Source organism: Bos taurus, chromosome 11 (genome assembly GCF_002263795.3).
Source record: "Bos taurus isolate L1 Dominette 01449 registration number 42190680 breed Hereford chromosome 11, ARS-UCD2.0, whole genome shotgun sequence".
Lineage (NCBI taxonomy): Eukaryota > Metazoa > Chordata > Mammalia > Artiodactyla > Bovidae > Bos > Bos taurus.
In genome coordinates, this window is record NC_037338.1 from 97862757 (window position 1) to 97880309 (window position 17553).

Here is a 17553-nt window from a genome sequence, read left to right on the forward strand (position 1 = left end):
AAGGATGGGAAGGAACCAGGGCACTGTCTCAGGGAATCCAGCGAGACTGGTTCTCCCCAGGTTTATAAAGGCGGGCAACAGCACCCAGAGGGCTAAGTGATTTGCTGGGAGCACATGGCAGACAAGAGCCAGTGCTGACTCTGTCAAGAGCTGGGGTCAACCTGATGCCAAGGGCTGTGCCCCCTCTGCCTTAGAGTAATTGACTTTCCTTCAAGGTTCCAGCCCCCTTCCTTAGTTTTTTGCAAGTTTGGCAGGTCTTAATGGGCAGTAATGAGTTTGCTTACTTTTGCTCTCCTGGTATTTATTCAACTAATTGCATCCCAAGAGAAGGAACTCCACCCCCTACCCCATCCCCCAGCATTCCAACTGTCTTAGGCCTGGAGAAGAACTCGACTCCAATCAAAGAGATGCTCCTCAGTTTCTTCCTATGACCAACCGAGGAAAGCAAATCCAACTGTTTTCCTTGGCTTCAAAAGGAAAATAAAAGCGATTCTTGAAATTGCTTTTCCACATTGTATTGTGAGGAGTTTCCATTATACATGGGTTTCCCTCCCCACAAGCGGGGCTGGTGTGACCGAGCCACGTGACGGGCTCTGCACGCAGGGAGGCCACCTCCCCAAGGGCTTGGGTCCCACCCAGCCTCCGGTGGGCAGCTCTGAGCGTCCCTGCTTGGCCTGCTGTGGTGGGGCCACACACCGTGTGTCCACGTCCCCTTTAGCACCACGGCTCAGGTGAGGGGCCACTCTGTGGGAAGAATTGTTTTCATAAGACAGAGTTGTGGGTCCTACCCTGCTGCAGAAGTTACTTTCCTGAGGTCACCGCAAAGGGTAGGAATAAGACAATTTCAAAAATAATAGTGACAGCTAATTATCACTGTGACCCAAACACTTTATAAGCATTGCCTCACTTCATCCTCCCAACAGGCCCGGGAGGGAAGCTGTTATTCGGGTGGCCATGCATGGTGACCCAGGTTGTGTACTATGCAACTCTAGAGAGCACAGCTCACATTCATAGTCTTTGTGGTTTTGTATATTTAAATCACAGCAGTGTTCTAATTCTCACAAAGATGCTTTTAAGACTAATGGCAGAGCTGACAGTTGTTCCTGTTGCAGGCAAGGAAGCTATTAAGATTCAAAGTCCATGAGTCATTTTGTCCTAAGTCATCAGCTTAGCCAAGTAGCAGTCGGTAACAGAATCCCAGTATACATCTGTGTTGAATGCATAAAAGTGACAGGGAAACTCAAGAGAGATTGTTCCCTGACAGCCACGCCCCCTCTAAGGCAAGGAGGACAACAGGAGAGCTCTTGGGACCCCCAGGACTCCTGACCCCGAAGTGAATCAGCTCTCAAGATGGTGTTTCATCATTAGTCCATGTTGAATTCCTGCCTGGGGGCTCACAGAGCCTGTCCCTCTCTCCCCAGCCTGCCCTGCCCCATCACTCTGTGATTACAGATGGAAGCCAGGTAGGAGTCCAGGCCAGAGGCCCTGCAGGAGGCCTGGGCAGGGGGCCTCTGCCAAGGCAGCAAGGGCATCTGGAACTGCCCCTTGGCCCAGTGCCCAGCTGGCCCCTGACAGGAAGCCGGGAACTTGAGCTGTGCTTGAGTGAGCTTGGTGGACCCGAGCATGAATCATGATGTTAAACCAGCATCAGGACAGAAAAGAAAAAAAAAAAAAATCGAAACTTCAAAGTTGATGAACGGTTTTTCCTGCTAAAGCTGGTTATGAGATACATGATGTGTCAGTCAGGCAGTACCAAGCCAACTGGTAATCTGGGATGAGAGGGATCCAGATAAAGGAATATTCCAGAAGATACTGCCCTAGAGGGCCCAGCTGACCACATGACCAATGGGATAGATGATAGCAGCTGCCATTTGTTTGTCATAGATGACCAGTGTGCTCAGCCGTGCTCTACCTCATTAACAGCCTTATGGGTAGGGGACTGGGCATGCTGGTTGGCCCGCCTTGAGGCCTGTTGTCTTATTAATTATTAATAGCACCCCATTTTATTCTCACAAGTGTCCTCATTGGGTAATAAACTATTTGGTCCCTTACCTAGGAGACAGGCATTACTATCTGCATTTGTAGTAGAAGAAACCCAGGTCCAGAAACGTTAGGTCACTTGCCTAAGGTCCCTTGAAGGAAACATCTGGACTGGGAAGTCCATGTCAACTGCAAGGTCTGTGCCTTCACTTCGATCAAGAGCATCTCTCCAACCTGTGTGAATAATAGGTGCCTGTCTGTTTGCTTAACGGCCGGGATGCAGATTCCCTCTTAGTCATTCTTAACTGACAAGGTAGAAATGGCTTTCACGTCAGCACAAGGGTGAGTCTTGTTGGATGGTGGAAACAGCTGCTTGATCATCCAAGTGGTGAGACCCCAAAGTGGACATCTAGAATGTGCAGCGGTGTCCTCACCTTAGAAACCCTGGGGAAGGAACTGTGCATCGCTTGTCCTGGTGATTCACCGCCAGCCTGGAGGCCAGGGAGGGAATAACCACATCTCCAACTGCCGTCCCCTCCCAGCCCGGGAGCCTGTGAATCATCCCCGCCAGAAGGCAGTGTGGGCACCCAGGGGGTCTGGAGCTGATTGCCAGACCCTGCCAGTCCAGCTCTCATAAGACCTTCGAATGAGCCGTCTGTCCAGCCAGCCAGCCCTCCATCCATTTAGTCTTCCCAGCCAACCAGCCATCGTGTGTTGCTATAGTCAGGGTCCAGGCCTGTCCTGAGTGCTGGGAACACGGGCTCAAGCCAGAGAAGCAGGAAGTGTAGGACTGTACATATTTGCTGGGAAGAGCGTCAGTGGAGGGTCGAACCTGCCTGACACGCCTGCCCCTGGTGCGTTGCTGGCTCCGGGGCAGGGCTGAGCTCATGGAGGAGGTGGGTTGTGGTCATCCTGTGAGGTCATTGTGTTAGGAGAGGATGTGGTTCAGCATCGGGGAGCGGGTTTCCTTTGCCAGGGGATAAGGATGCCACTGTTCCTTTTCCGTACTACATTATTTTGGAGCCATCTTGAAAGGTCCCAAAGCCTGCACACTGATCCCTCAGGTGCCAAGAGCCCTGGCCAGCAGAGCAGAGGCGGAGAGCTGCAGAAGCCATTTCGGAGCCCAGCTCCTGAGTTGGCTGCTGCATTTCCGGCCGTGCCTCATGTGCTCTGGAGCTTTGGATCTGGGGGAAGCCCCTGACAGCAGGGAGCAGCTGGGGACCAGGTGGACAGCGGTGCCCTGGGGCGACTTCCCAGGAAATCCAAACCTTGCCTGGGGCTGCTCTTCCGGCCAGGCTGAGTGTTTGGCCCCACGACCACCTCGGCCCTGTTGCAGGGCTCATCCCCAGCACAGGGATGATGAGCACGTTGTGCCTCTGTCCCGCATCCCAGCAACTCTGAAAGGCAGGGGCCGTGAGAATCCCTGTTTCACAGATGAGGAAACAGAGGTAAGGGTGGAGCCTTGCCCAGACATCAGAGCTCCGAAGTAGTAGAACTGGGCTTGGAACAGATGTGTTGACTCCAGAGCCAGCTTCCTTACCCACACGGGCCTTGCTGGCCTGCCTACTGCTGCAGGCCTATCTTTCTAAACCTCATAGCTGGCCCCGTCAGTGTCCTGCTGGAAGGCAGAGCCTGTGTTGTCCTGCCTCCCTGCCCCGGCAAGTGCTGTTCTTTCTGCCTCGGCACCTTCCCCATGTCCTGCCTTCCTTGCTCAGTTGACCTTCTCGGTGAAGCCGGCCATTCTCAGGGAGGGGCCCCCTCTCTCCTCTGCTCCCAGGAGCAGCCCAGGCTGCTTCTATCACAGCACCCAAGACCCAGCTTGTCCTCATCTGGTTCTCTGCCCAAACTATCAGCTTCTTAAAAGTGAGATCAGGGTGGTTTCCCCCTCTGAATACCCAGTAGCCAGGATGGCACCTGGATTATTAAATAGGAAATTCAAGGCATTCCCTCAATGAACAACTTCCTAAACATTTCTCTGGTGCCAGCCACTGTGTTGGGGACCAGATAGAGCAGGAGCAAGGGAGATGCCTGCCCTCAACGGGCCACAGGAGTAGGTGAGACAGAGAGCAGGTGCTGGTGACACTGGGTATCAGGGCCCCCACAGGGCGGCTCAGGGGACTGGGAGCACAGCCGGGGTGGAGCACCATAGCAGCTGGAGGCAAGAGGCTCCTTCGTCTGGGTCTGCAGCTCCCTCCTTCCTTCCCTCCCTCTTTCATTCATTCAGATCCCTTCCCTGCCTGTCCCTGAGTGGGTCCTGGAGGTGAGCGGTGACTGAGAGATTCCACCGTCCGCTTGCGGAGGTAGAGGGGGACCATCTCCGGCAGGACTTTGGTCATTCCTGGAGCCGGGCAGGTCCTCAGGCATCTCTCAGAGACAAGAACCAAGTTCCTTCTGGGCTTTCCTGAGGTGGTCTTGGGCGTGCCTTTCTGGGGGAGGTTGGGGGGCTCTGGGGCTGCTGGCCTCTAGAAAGGCTGGTTTCTCCAGAGCATTGACCTGACACAATAGCTTGATTGTGAGAGGCCTGGCTCCCCCCACCCAGCACGTTAACATGTCTGTGATCAGAGTGTGTGCTTACAGTTGATGTGTACGTGGAACAGGACATTGTAGCGCTTTAGCGCCACCCCCCCGCCCCAACCCAAGGCTGTTATTAAGGCAGTCGTATGGCTTGGAGTTGTGTGGGAATGTGGTTTTTGTCACAGAAACTACCCTCAGAACGAGGTTCTGCTGTGACCCTTCTACCACCGCAAACTGCTTGCTGCCAGGGTCTGAATGACCCCTCTATTTGGGGTGTTTTATATAAATTCACAAAAAAAGAAATGCTATTCAATGAATTGATTCATTCTTGAGATTCCCGCAGTGTGTTTGTCCAGGCTGGCAGTAGGCTGGGGCGGAATGGGCCCAGATCTGGGTTTGAATCCTCGCTTTTTTGGCTCGCCAGTGGAGAGACCGTGGCAGAGGCGCTGTACCCTCTGACCCTCAGTTTCCTCTTCTGTAAAATGGGACAGTCTCTCTCAGCACCACACGCCTCCTCCCTACGAGTCTCCCACTGCTGTGAATTAGATTCACCTTCTGCCTCTTCCCACTGGGCTGTGGGCTCAGGCAAGCAGAACCCCTCCTCCCCTGTCTGACTGCTCTCAATCGAGATGGGTTCGGGTGAAGTGGGCTGTGACTCAGAGAGAGGCCAGAAGCTGAATGTGCTTGCCTTGGGCGGGGCTGCTGCCTGCTCTGTTTGTTCTGCTGGAGCTGCCAGTTGCAGCTCCCGGGTCTTTTCTCTTTGCTCAAGTGTGGCCGGTGCAGGCCGTGAAGACCCAAGCTCAGGTTCTGCAGCCCTTGGAGTCTCTAAGCAGAGACTCAGGAAACAGTCCCTGGATGACTGGGGGCCAAGGCTCTGCCCCCTCTGAACTGGTGCAGTTCCATGGTGCTGCCGTGAAGGGTGGTTGGGGGGTGAGGGGCAGCCACACAGATCACCTATCTGTGAATCTGCAGGGTTCAGAGCTAAGACAGTCTGGCTTGGAATCTGTTCCCACCTCTCGTTAACTGTGCTACCGCAAGCACGCTATGTAGCCATGATGAGGCTCAGTTGTAAGAGGGGTGGTGATGAGGCCTGTACTGTCTCAGAGGTAGACTTCTAGGACAAACAGATGGCGCACCCGAATCAGGTGAGCACGTGGCTTTCAGATGGAGTGGTACAGTGTCTCTAGGACACCAGCCAAACCAAAGGCCGTGAGATGCTCTGAACAGGCCAGTGAAGTGAGGTGGGGAGAGGCATGGCCTGCAGAGCCACACCGGCCGGGGTTCAAGTCCCACAGAATCACCAACTGTATGCCCTTGGTGCTCAGGTTGCTCACCGTGTCTGAGCCTTTGTTTTGTCCTCTGTCAAATGGGACGCTAAAACTGAAACATACCTCCTGAGGTTGTAGCGAGGATGAAATGAGATATGTGTGTGCCTTACTTAGCCCAGTGGTACTTGGTAAATCACTGTGGGATGGAGGAGTGGAGGAAGAGATGGCTTAGTTGCTTTTCCCAGTAGGTTGTAGCAAAAACCCCTCCTGGACCATGTGCTTCACACATCTTTGCCTGCCTTTACTGAGTAATGAATAGCTCACTCATGTTAGACCCGTGAGGTCAGTCAGAGCCTCTTCTTGGCCCAAGCTGTCCAGGTGGCGCTAGTGATAAAGAACCTGCCTGCCAATGCAGGAGACATGGGAGACACGGGTTCAGTCCCCGGGTTGGGAAGATCCCTTGGAGGAGGGCATAGCAACCCACTCCGGTATTCTTGCCTGGAGAATTCCATGGACAGAGGAGCCTGGCCGGCCATAGTCCAAAGGGTCGCAAAGAGTCGGACACGACGGAAGTGACAGCATACATGCACGCCCAGAGAGCAGAGTGAGCTGCTATGGATCCAGGCTTGAGCCAGGAAACCTGCAGCTTCCACAGCCCCAGAGGCCATATGCTGGAGAAGTGTCTGTTCGATGCCAGCTTTTCCAAACGCTTCCAAGAGTTCAGGGACCACTGAGAGCTCTGGGGCCACAGGAGGGAAGCCACTGTCATGGGCTAAGATTCACCACTGTTGGCCGGACTTGGCCATCTTGTGGGCAGATTTGGTGATTGGGATGGAGACTGGGGGAGGCGTCGCTGCCTCTCCTTTGCAACCCCAGGACAGGCCTGGCATTGGTCCTCCTGCTGTGGACCCTGGAGCAGTGCGGCGGTAGCTCACTTGCCTCGCCCACTGGTTCAGGCGAAGAGACCAGCAGGCAGGAGAACAGTGCCCTGCGAGGGGTTGGATGCTCTTCCTGTAGGGGTGGTATCAGAAGCACCCGAGGTCCTTTTGTTGGTACATCTGCACTCCTCCTTCCTGTGAACTTCTAGGACTTGGACATGTGGCCCCAAACATGAAGCTCCCCTCCAAAGGCTCCTGGGAGGCCCCCCAGTGTGGGTGGAGGTAGTGGTCATAGCCTTGACTGGGCCTTTCGGAACTTCCTGACAACCCCAGCAGGACATATCCAGAGTCCGGGTCTCTGCTCTTCCCTCTGTGATTCTAATAGTTATGGCTCATAATACTCAGAGGTTTTCTGAGGCTTTGCCACACACCAGGCACTGTGCTAAGGCCTTCTGGGTCATACTCCCCTGTGCTCCTCCTGGAGAGTAATGGTGTGTAGCTCAGAGTGCTGGCTCAGACGCTGGTGCCGACACTAACCGTGTGGCTTTGGACACAGCACTTAACCTCTGTGCCTCAGTCTCCTCACCTGTGAAATGGTGATGACTAGCAAGTACCTGTGTTACAGGGTAGTTGTGGGGGACTCTACCAGTTGGTGAGCGCCATGTAAGTGCCCTGAGAGAAGGGCACTACTGTTACCCCATTTTACAGATAAGGAAACTGAGGCTTAGAGAGGCTAAATGATCGGCAAGCGTCACTTGGCCCTAGGTAGAAGAGCTAGGGTCTGAGCCTAGCTTGTGAGCCTTACCTCCCTCTGTCTCAATTTAGAAAAATACATGTGGGGAGCATTTGGCCAGCTTCGGAAGTGGCATTCTCAACTTTCCGCAGAGCCCCGGTGAAAGGAGATCCTTCTCTAAGTAACCGAACTGGCCTCTGGGAGCTCTCCTAATCCACAGCAGAGGCAATTGCTGACCCGTGACACACATATCACAGAGGAGAAGGGAGGGATCAGCGAAGAATTTCTGTTTGGAAATGTTATCTAACGAGTGCTTTCAAGGGACTCGGAATGCGGAGCCTGCGCTGTCCCGCTGCCTGGTGCCGGGAAAGCCTCATCCTCCCGGGTCCTGGCCAGCCCACGGACAGCCCGCCGAGACCCAGGGCCCTGTCCCGTCCCACCCCCTGCGAGGAGGGTCCAGGTGTCCTGGGACGCGCCCGGAGACCGGGGCAGTGCGGAGTTACAGCCACAGGCTGTGCCTCCAGGCTCTGGATCCCTCAGCTCCTCTCCTCCCTGGCAGGGGTGGGAGCGGAGTTTGCTCAGCCCCCAGGGACCTTTCTGAACAAGGGCTCCTGGCACTTGCAGGACAGCATTTGCTTTTGCTGTTGCCGCGGCAGAGTTGCCAGCCAGGGTGCACAGGAACCCGAAACAGAAAAACAGCTTCGCAAGTCCTTGGGCCAGCCCGGCCAGCCGCGATGCCTGGGCCCGCTGGCCCGTCAAGGGCACCGCTCCACACAAGCTCACAGCCGCGCACACACCCCGCACCCGGCGGCCGAGCCCTGCCGGGAGCCGCCTACCTTCACCCCAAAGGCTCTTTGTCTGAAGGAGAGTGAGGCTTACTGATGAAGCCCTCACAAGCCCAGCCATGACCTCACGGTCCCCCAACCCCACCCCCCCCGAACGCCCCCCACTGCCCAGGTGTCCACAGGTCCTGTGCTGGCAGCTGCCGTGTTGGGCTCCCAAGTGAAAGCAGGAGGGCCCAGCTGCAAACACCCGCCTCCCCAGCCAGAGGGGTCAGGGCTCTTGAACCCAGAGACCCGGGGCCAGCTGCTGCCTCTCACCCACTGTCCCTCGGGGTGCCATAGAGCCCGCCCCTTACCTCGTCCCTCCTGCCTGGCTCCGGGGCTGCTCCTCACATGCTTCACTCGGCCGTCAGCGGGGCAGCCTGGCCATGGCCTCCAGGAGGGGTCCCCAAGTCACAGACCGAACCCGGCCGGCCGCCAAGTAGCCCTGCCTCACTGGCCTCTGCTTGCTCCGTAGCGGGGCTCCAGCCAGGGGATGGGGCTGGCTGGGGGTCCTGCCGTGTGGCTCACAACCTGCCTTCTCTCTCGGGGGCAGGCTGCTGCCCCAGTGCCATGCTCTGCAGGTCCGGGGCTCAGGCAGCACCGCTCAGGGCTCAGGGTCCATTCTCGGCTGTGGGCAGCAGCCTCACTTGAACTCCCAACTCCTTTGTGGAGCCTTTACATGCTGCCGGAGGAAACTGTGAGCACAGCCTGACCCTGGTTGGCTGCAGGCACTTCTCTCCACCCACCAGTGCAAGAGGATCCCCCAGGCCCCAGAAAGGCTCCGGGCCTCCCCTCAGCCCCAGACAGAGGCGGGCCGCCCGGTGATGTCACACTAGCTCCGGCCCCAGCTGGCCCGGCCCCTCCTGCCCCAGCCTGCTTTGGCGGCCTCGCCGGCCCCCTCCTTCCTTGGCATGAGCAGCTTGGCCAGCTCTGCTTGCTGGCCCAGCCGCTCCCAAAAGCCTGGGCAGCCCCGGGTGCGCTCTGCTGAGGCAGAGAGCGTCCCCTCTGACTCAGGTAATGGATTTAGATCCGCCCCAGCTGTGCAGGCAGCCGGGAGCCGGGTCCTCCCCCTGGGTCGCTTCCTGTCCCCTGCTCTGCCCTGCAGAGCCCCCGGGTGTGTGTGTTGGGGGCGGGGCAGGGGGGGTGGCGTGTAGGCAGGGCAGTCCCGCACAGACAGCCTCTCCCCATCAGCCGCCCTCCTTGGAGACTTCCCTCACCTCTGAACCCTGGGGGAGGAGCCCCAGGCTGTCTTCACAGAAGTCAGCAGGATCCACGCTGTGAAGTTAGAGAGAAGCAGTGGCTCAGGACAGGCTGGGGGTGGGGAGGCGCCAGAGAGACGCTCTGTCTCTTCCCACCTGAGCGGCCTTGATTGTCACTTCGTCTCTCTGGACATCCCTCTCGTGCATCAGTAAGTGAGCTGAGATGAGTAATCTACCTCCAAGGGCAGCGGAGACGAGCTCGTGAATGTTGGTAGGGTCAGAGCAGGAAAGGAGACAGCCCTGGACTCCATGAAGTGAGCGATGATACAGACTCGTGGGGTGGGCAGGCCTGCTGGGGGGCACCAAGGCAAATCCTGCAAAGGGGCGTCCAGGGGCTGGTTTGTCCTCTGCCTGGACAACAGCCATGTGCAACGTTGGTGGTAACTCTTCTTTCCTTTTTAAAAAAATTGATTGATGGTGGTGGTGGTGGTGATGATATTTGGCTACCAGTTGGGAGAGAAACTTTAATGGGGTTCTTCACACCCCTAGGCACAGGGTGTCATGTTCCTGGTCCAGGGCAAATGGGTCCTTCGAGGTCCTTGCCTCCCTGGGATCGCCACTCTGGTCTTTGCAGGGAGCAGACTTTTCTTCTTGCCTCGGTTTCTCCTGTCCTGCTTAGACCTTCTCCCTTTTCCATCTCTCAGTTCCATCCCTTTTTAGAAAGTGAGTCTTTGCCAGAAGACCCCAGCATCTTGCAGGCTACCTACCCCATTAGCCAGACAGCTGGATGGCACAGAGACCCTCCGCATAGGGACTATGGGGTGAAGATGCCACTCACTCTGTGGGTATTCTGAAGGGCCTGGAGGGTCCTGGTGGAACCCGGGCAGTGGGGCCAAGGAAGGCTGGGATGCGCCTGAATTCTCCTGAGCGGCACCCTTGACAGCCTGTGTGCAGGCATGTTCCCCTCTCTCTCTCCCTCCTCCTTCTCTCTCCCTCCTCTTTCTCTCTCTCACTCTTTGACTCTCTTCTCCAGAAAGTTTTTTTTTTTTTTTTTTCAGAATCTGCTCAGGCTTCTCTGGTGGCTCAGATGGTAAAGAATCTGCCTGCAATGCAGGAGACCCGAGTTCGAGCCCTGGGTCGGGAAGATCCCCTGGAGAAGGGAATGGCTACCCACTCCAGTATTCTTGCCTGGAGAATCCCGTGGACGGAGGAGTCTGGTGGGCTACAGTCCATGGTGTTGCAAAGAGTCGGACATTACTGAGTGACTAATTCTTTCACTGAGCCAACACCAGAAAGGCAAAATTCCTGTCCTCACAAAGCTCGCAGGCAGGAGGGGAGGCAGACAGACAGACTGAGGCACATGAGAAGCACTGGGCACACGGAGTATCTGAGCAGGAGGCCTGAACAAGCAGTCAGGGCACGTAGTACAAAGTGGTGCTGAAACCTGAAGGGTGAGTCAGCAGGTGGTGAGTTTGGAAGGACGACGGCCCATCAGTTGGAGAGAACAGTGCGTCAGGTTCAAAGATGGTCCCGGCAATATCTCCCTTCTGCAGTGAGACCCTGACACTGCTCCCATTGAGAGGCAGGGTCTCTGCTCCTTCCCCTCATATCCGGGTGTTTCTTACTTGCTTGTAGAAGCAGTGGGGGTGGCACCGCCTGACTGCCAAGGCTGGGTGAAAAAAGGCAGTCTGTCTTGTTTGCTGGCACACTCGGTGTTGGAGCCGTGGGCCAGGCTGGACCCGGAGAAGTCCAACTACCCAGAAGCCGCCGCGCGAAGACCACATGTGTTGTAGGTCCCAGCTCGTAGCCGGCACCAACCCCAAGACACGGGAGAAAGAGGCCCCTCGCCACTGAGTCATTCCCCAGCTAGAGAGTCTTCCTGCTGAGACTCCAGGCCACCGGAAGCAGAAAGAAGCCATCCTGGTGTTCCGAGTCTGAGTTCCTGACCCACAGAACCCACGGGGGAAGGAAATGGTTATTTTCAGTTCAGTTCAGTTCAGTTGCTCAGTCATGTCCGACTCTTTGCGACCCCATTAATCGCAGCACGCCAGGCCTCCCTGTCCATCACCAACTCCCGGAGTTCACCCAGACTCACGTCCATCGAGTCAGTGATGCCATCCAGCCATCTCATCCTCTGTCGTCCCCTTCTCCTCCTGCCTCCAATCCCTCCCAGCATCAGAGTCTTTTCCAATGAGTCAACTCTTTGCATGAGGTGGCCAAAGTACTGGAGTTTCAGCTTTAACATCATTCCTTCCAAAGAAATCCCAGGGCTGATATCCTTCAGAACGGACTGGCTGGATCTCCTTGCAGTCCAAGGGACTTTCAAGAGTCTTCTCCAACACCACAGTTCAAAAGCGTCAATTCTTCGGCGCTCAGCCTTCTTCACAGTCCAACTCTCACATCCATACATGACCACAGGAAAAACCATAGCCTTGACTAGACGAACCTTTGTTGGCAAAGTAATGTCTCTGCTTTTGAATATGCTATCTAGGTTGGTCATAACTTTCCTTCCAAGGAGTAAGTGTCTTTTAATTTCATGACTGCAGTCACCATCTGTAGTGATTTTGGAGCCCCCAAAAATAAAGTCTGACATTGTTTCCACTGTTTCCCCATCTATTTGCCATGAAGTGATGGGACCGGATGCCATGATCTTCGTTTTCTGAATGTTGAGATTTAAGCCAATTTTTCACTCTCCACTTTCACTTTCATCAAGAGGCTTTTTAGTTCCTCTTCACTTTCTGCCATAAGGGTGGTGTCATCTGCATATCTGAGATTATTGATATTTCTCCCAGCAATCTTGATTCCAGCTTGTGCTTCTTCCAGTCCAGTGTTTCTCATGATGTACTCTGTATATAAGTTAAATAAGCAGGGTGACAATATACAGCCTTGACATACTCCTTTTCCTATTTGGAACCAGTCTGTTGTTCCATGTCCAGTTCTAACTGTTGCTTCCTGACCTGCATACAGATTTCTCAAGAGGCAGATCAGGTGGTCTGGTATTCCCATCTCTTTCAGAATTTTCCACAGTTTATTGTGATCCACACAGTCAAAGGCTTTGGCATAGTCAATAAAGCAGAAATAGATGTTTTTCTGGAACTCTCTTGCTTTTTCCATGATCCAGCAGATGTTGGCAATTTGATCTCTGGTTCCTCTGCCTTTTCTAAAACCAGCTTGAACATCAGGAAATTCACGGTTCACATATTGCTGAAGCCTGGCTTGGAGAATTTTGAGCATTACTTTACTAGCGTGTGAGTAGGCCACAGAATTTTGGTGGTGATTTGTTACACTGCAGTAGCAACAGAAGCAGACCCTGAGGCAAGAGCGACTGTGAGGGACTGAGTCGGGTGCAGTTTGGAGGAGAGAAGGGGAATGTGGTGGAGGACAAGTCCTTGTCAGAGGGGGACTTCTTCCCAGGGGCAGTCAGGAGCCACTGAAAGGTTCTGAGCAGGGCAGGGTTCCGGCCTGCTGTTATTTTTAAGGCCATGATGGCGTTGAGCACAGACTGGACTGACAGGCCCTACAGTTGAGGCCCCAGAGCCGCTGGGCAATGGTGGAGACACTCTGGAGAGAGAGGTGACTGGGAGGCCACAGGACCCCTGCTGCTGCTGCTGCTGCGTCACTTCAGTCGTGTCTGACTCTGTGCGACCCCATAGACGGCAGCCCACCAGGCTCCCCCGTCCCTGGGATTCTCCAGGCAAGAACACTGGAGTGGGTTGCCATTTCCTTCTCCAATGCATGAAAGTGAAAATTTAAAGTGAAGTTGCTCAGTCGTGTCCGACTCTTTGCGACCCCATGGACTGCAGCCTACCAGGCTCCTCCGTCCATGGGATTTTCCAGGCAAGAGTATTAGAGTGGGGTGCCATTGCCTTCTCTGCCACGGGACCCCTGGGGCAGGGGGATTCCTAGGTTTTCCCGCCCCTGGGAATAGGTGTAGCCCAAGTCCCTTGGTTGCTAAACAGATTTGCTTTCCCAGTTCTAAGTTGCTAGGGTCCCATGCAGTGGGGGAGAAACACTAGGGTGACCTCTCAGTGAGCACCATCCCTGCATTTCCACCTGTGTGCTGGACCAGTGTCCTGTGACTGACGCGTTTGAGGAGCAGGGAATCTTTCTTTTCCTTTTTTATACTTTTTATCAGAATGAAAGAAGAGTGTGACATTTACATGGTGGCAGAACACCAGCAATCTTAATTGTGTCCCACAATTTGTATAAATGATTTCATGGTTTTTCTATCTTGTCACATTCCTGATAGTTACAGTTTTTTTCTTTTTTTTGTTGGGAATGTTGGGATGGTCTGAGATAACCTTGTGTGAGGGGTGGGGGTGGGGTAGGAGTGCACAAATGATGTGGGTGCTTATATAAACAGGGGTGCTTGGGAAGGGGCTTTGCTGTTTCTTGCAGCCTCAGAGTCTTACCTTTTAGCAGGATTTCAGGCTTCATGTATCCCAAATTGATGTATCCTTTCAGCAAGCACTTTTGAAATCCCTTTCCATTGTCCTCTGGCTTACATTGTTTCTAATGAGCAGTCAGCTCTCTTCCTGTGTAGTCCTTCCTGTGTACATGGAAAGGGGGTCTTTTCTCCTCTAACTTCTTTTAAGATTTCTCTTTATCTTTGATTTTCAGCAATATGATGATGATGTAATTTTTTTTTTTTTTTTTTTTGTATTTTTTCTACATGGGATTCACTGAGCTTTTCAGATCTGTGGGTTGGTATTTTTCACTGAATTTGGGAATGTGTTATGGTGCAGGGGAAGTTGGGGGCCATTATTCTTTTAAATATTTCTTCTGTACAATTCTCTCTCCCCTCCCCTTCTGGAACTCCCCTAACACACTTGAGTTGTTCCACAGGTCACTGAAGCTCCATTTATTTATCTTTTTCAAAAAAATCTCTGTGCTTCAGTTTGGATCATTTCTATTACCTGGCTTCAAGTTTGCAGATCCATAATTCTATAGTGTTTAATCTGCTCTTAATGTCCAAATTATGTTTTCCATCAGGTGCTATATTCTTTTGGTTTTAGAATTGCCACTTGGTTTATCTTTATGGGTCCCATTTCTCTTCTGAGATTCTCTATCCACTCATTCATTCTGTCCTTCATTTCCTGAAAATCCTGTGCATATTTAAAAGTAATGCTCAAAATTCTGCAAGCCAGGCTTCAGCAATACGTGAACCGTGAACTTCCTGATGTTCAAGCTGGTTTTAGAAAAGGCAGAGGAACCAGAGATCAAATTGCCAACATCTGCTGGATCATGGAAAAAGCAAGAGAGTTCCAGAAAAACATCTATTTCTGCTTTATTGACTATGCCAAAGCCTTTGACTGTGTGGATCACAATAAACTGTGGGAAATTCTGAAAGAGATGGGAACACCAGACCACCTGATTTGCCTCTTGAGAAATTTGTATGCAGATCAGGAAGCAACAGTTAGAACTGGATATGGAACAACAGACTGGTTCCAAATAGGAAAAGGAGTATGTCAAGGCTGTATATTGTCACCCTGCTTATTTAACTTATATACAGAGTACATCATGAGAAACGCTGGACTGGAAGAAGCACAAGCTGGAATCAAGATTGCTGGGAGAAATATCAATAACCTCAGATAAGCAGATGACACCACCCTTATGGCAGAAAGTGAAGAGGAACTAAAAAGCCTCTTGATGAAAGTGAAAGTGGAGAGTGAAAAATTGGCTTAAATCTCAACATTCAGAAAACGAAGATCATGGCATCTGGTTCCATCACTTCATGGGAAATAGATGGGGAAACAGTGGAAACAATGTCAGACTTTATTTTTGGGGGCTCCAAAATCACTACAGATGGTGACTGCAGTCATGAAATTAAAAGACGCTTACTCCTTGGAAGGAAAGTTATGACCAACCTAGATAGCATATTCAAAAGCAGAGACATTACTTTGCCAACAAAGGTTCGTCTAGTCAAGGCTATGGTTTTTCCTGTGGTCATGTATGGATGTGAGAGTTGGACTATGAAGAAGGCTGAGCGCTGAAGAATTGATGCTTTTGAACTGTGGTGTTGGAGAAGACTCTTGAGAGTCCCTTGGACTGCAAGGAGATCCAACCAGTCCATTCTGAAGGAGATCAGCCCTGGGATTTCAGCTAAAACTGAAACTCCAGTACTTTGGCCACCTCATGCAAAGAGTTGACTCATTGGAAAAGACTCTGATGCTGGGAGGGATTGGGGGCAGGAGGAGAAGGGGACGACAGAGGATGAGATGGCTGGATGGCATCACTGACTCGATGGACATGAGTCTGGGTGAACTCCGGGAGTTGGTGATGGACAGGGAGGCCTGGCATGCTGCAATTCATGGGGTCGCAAAGAGTCGGACATGACTGAGCGACTGAACTGAACTGAACTGAACTGACACATTTTAAGGGGCTTCCTTCTCAGGTGGTGATAGTGGTAAAGAACCTGCCTTCCAGAAGATGTAAGAGAGGCAGGAGACCTAAGAGACGCAAGTTCGATCCCCTGGGTTGGGAAGATCCCCTGAAGGAAGGCATGGCAACCCATTGCAGTATCCTTGCCTGGAGAGTCCCATGGACAGGGGACCCTGGTGGGCTACAGTCCGTACGGCTGCAAACAGTCAGACATGTCTGAAGCAACTTAGCATGCATGTCTCTGGGATTATCCAGGCAGGAATACTGGAATGAGTTGCTGTGCCCTTCTCCAGGGAATCTTCCCAACTCAGGGACTGAACCTGCATCTCTTAGGTCTCCTGCATTGGCAGGTGTTTTTTTACTACTAGCACCACCTGGGAATCTCAGCACATACACACTCATGCGCCCACACACACACTCACATACACACATTTTAAAATCCCTTATATAGGGATATACTAATTCCAACATCTGGGTCATCAGTGGGTCTAATTTTATTATTTCTTTTGATCATGGATCATATTTTCTTGCTTCTTCACATGCCTATAATTTTTAAATCATACGCTGGACATTTTGGATCCTATGTTGAAAAGACTCAGCATGTTACTGTCTTTCTCTCCAGAATGATGTGTTTTGTTCTGACAGGCAATTAAATTACTGGCGTATTACCTTGCTTTTGTGCAGGCTAGGTTTTTAGGTTTTTTTCAGGTAGGTTTATTTTGATTTTGCCCGTAATCCTAGAGTATAGCCCGTAATCCTAGAGTATAACCCTTAATCCTGGGTTTAATAGTAAGGCATGGCCTTTCTAGGATTAAATTGGGAGCCATAAGTGTTGGCTAAGCCCTTTTAACTTGGCAGTGCTTGAACTCCAGACTCCATCTTTCAGGCAGCTGCTGAACTTTCTGCCTCTCAGTCACTGCTTTGTTTTGGGCTCTATGAACTCTCTCTCTCCATGTGTACAATTTAGGAGTCAAGTAAGGATTCAGGGGAACCTGTATGGTAATTTTGGAGCTCCTCGTTCTGTGGCTATCTCCTTTCTAGTGTTTTCCCCTGCAGTTTCCATCCACAGGGTCCAATGTCTTCCTCTTCTTCCCAGCTGGTAACACTGCTGCATTCTGTTTCAACACTCAGTGTATCATCATGAAGAGGGAAATACCTTAGTGTGCTTCATGTCTTTCAAGGACCGTATCCCTTCCAGCTTCTATTGGTTGCTTCTTTGAATTGCTCTCAAGTGCTTTCAAGCAGTTGTCTTTTGTATATTGTCCAGCTTTCATCATTGTTACTGATGAGAGGGTTAATTCAATACAACCTACTCCTGCTTTTCAGGAACTGGACCTCTCCACATCCCAGTGGAATTTGCCTTCTCACCCAACCTTCTGTACGCCTGCTTTTGTTGGTGTCCTACCATACACGAACCAGCTGGTGGGTGTCCTTAATTCAGTTGTCTGCCCTCCCTGTTCTTTGTCAGAGTCTTTTGGGAAATATCAGCCCCAGTAATTTGTAGGTTGCTTCAACTCAGTGTACCCACCAGGGCACTAGAAGATAAAAGAAATGTGTGTCCTCAAACGCCTTGTTAGAGTACCTGTGAACACCAAAGATGATGTTCTTTTCATTGCAGGGGACTGGAAAGCAAAAGTAGGAAGCCAAGAGATACCAAATTTGCCTGGAGTAACATGCAAATTTGGCCTTGGAGTACAAAATGAAGCAGGGCAAAGGCTAACAGAGTTTTACCAAGAGAACGCACTGGTCACAGCAAACACCCTCTTCCAACAACAC

The 17553-nt window shown here is 52.3% G+C and overlaps 2 protein-coding genes across 15 annotated transcripts in view; one reads left to right on the plus strand and one right to left on the minus strand.

Moving 5' to 3' along the window:
- Positions 1–8894, minus strand: part of ANGPTL2 (angiopoietin like 2) — a 35965-nt gene extending 27071 nt beyond the window's left edge. Inside the window, exon 1 of the mRNA XM_005213249.4 lies at positions 8512–8894. The gene's annotated coding sequence lies outside the window, so the exon portion shown is untranslated. The remainder of the gene's footprint in view (positions 1–8511) is intronic.
- The window catches only part of RALGPS1 (Ral GEF with PH domain and SH3 binding motif 1), a 302633-nt gene that overhangs the window by 186511 nt on the left and 98569 nt on the right, over positions 1–17553 (plus strand). The window lies entirely within an intron of this gene.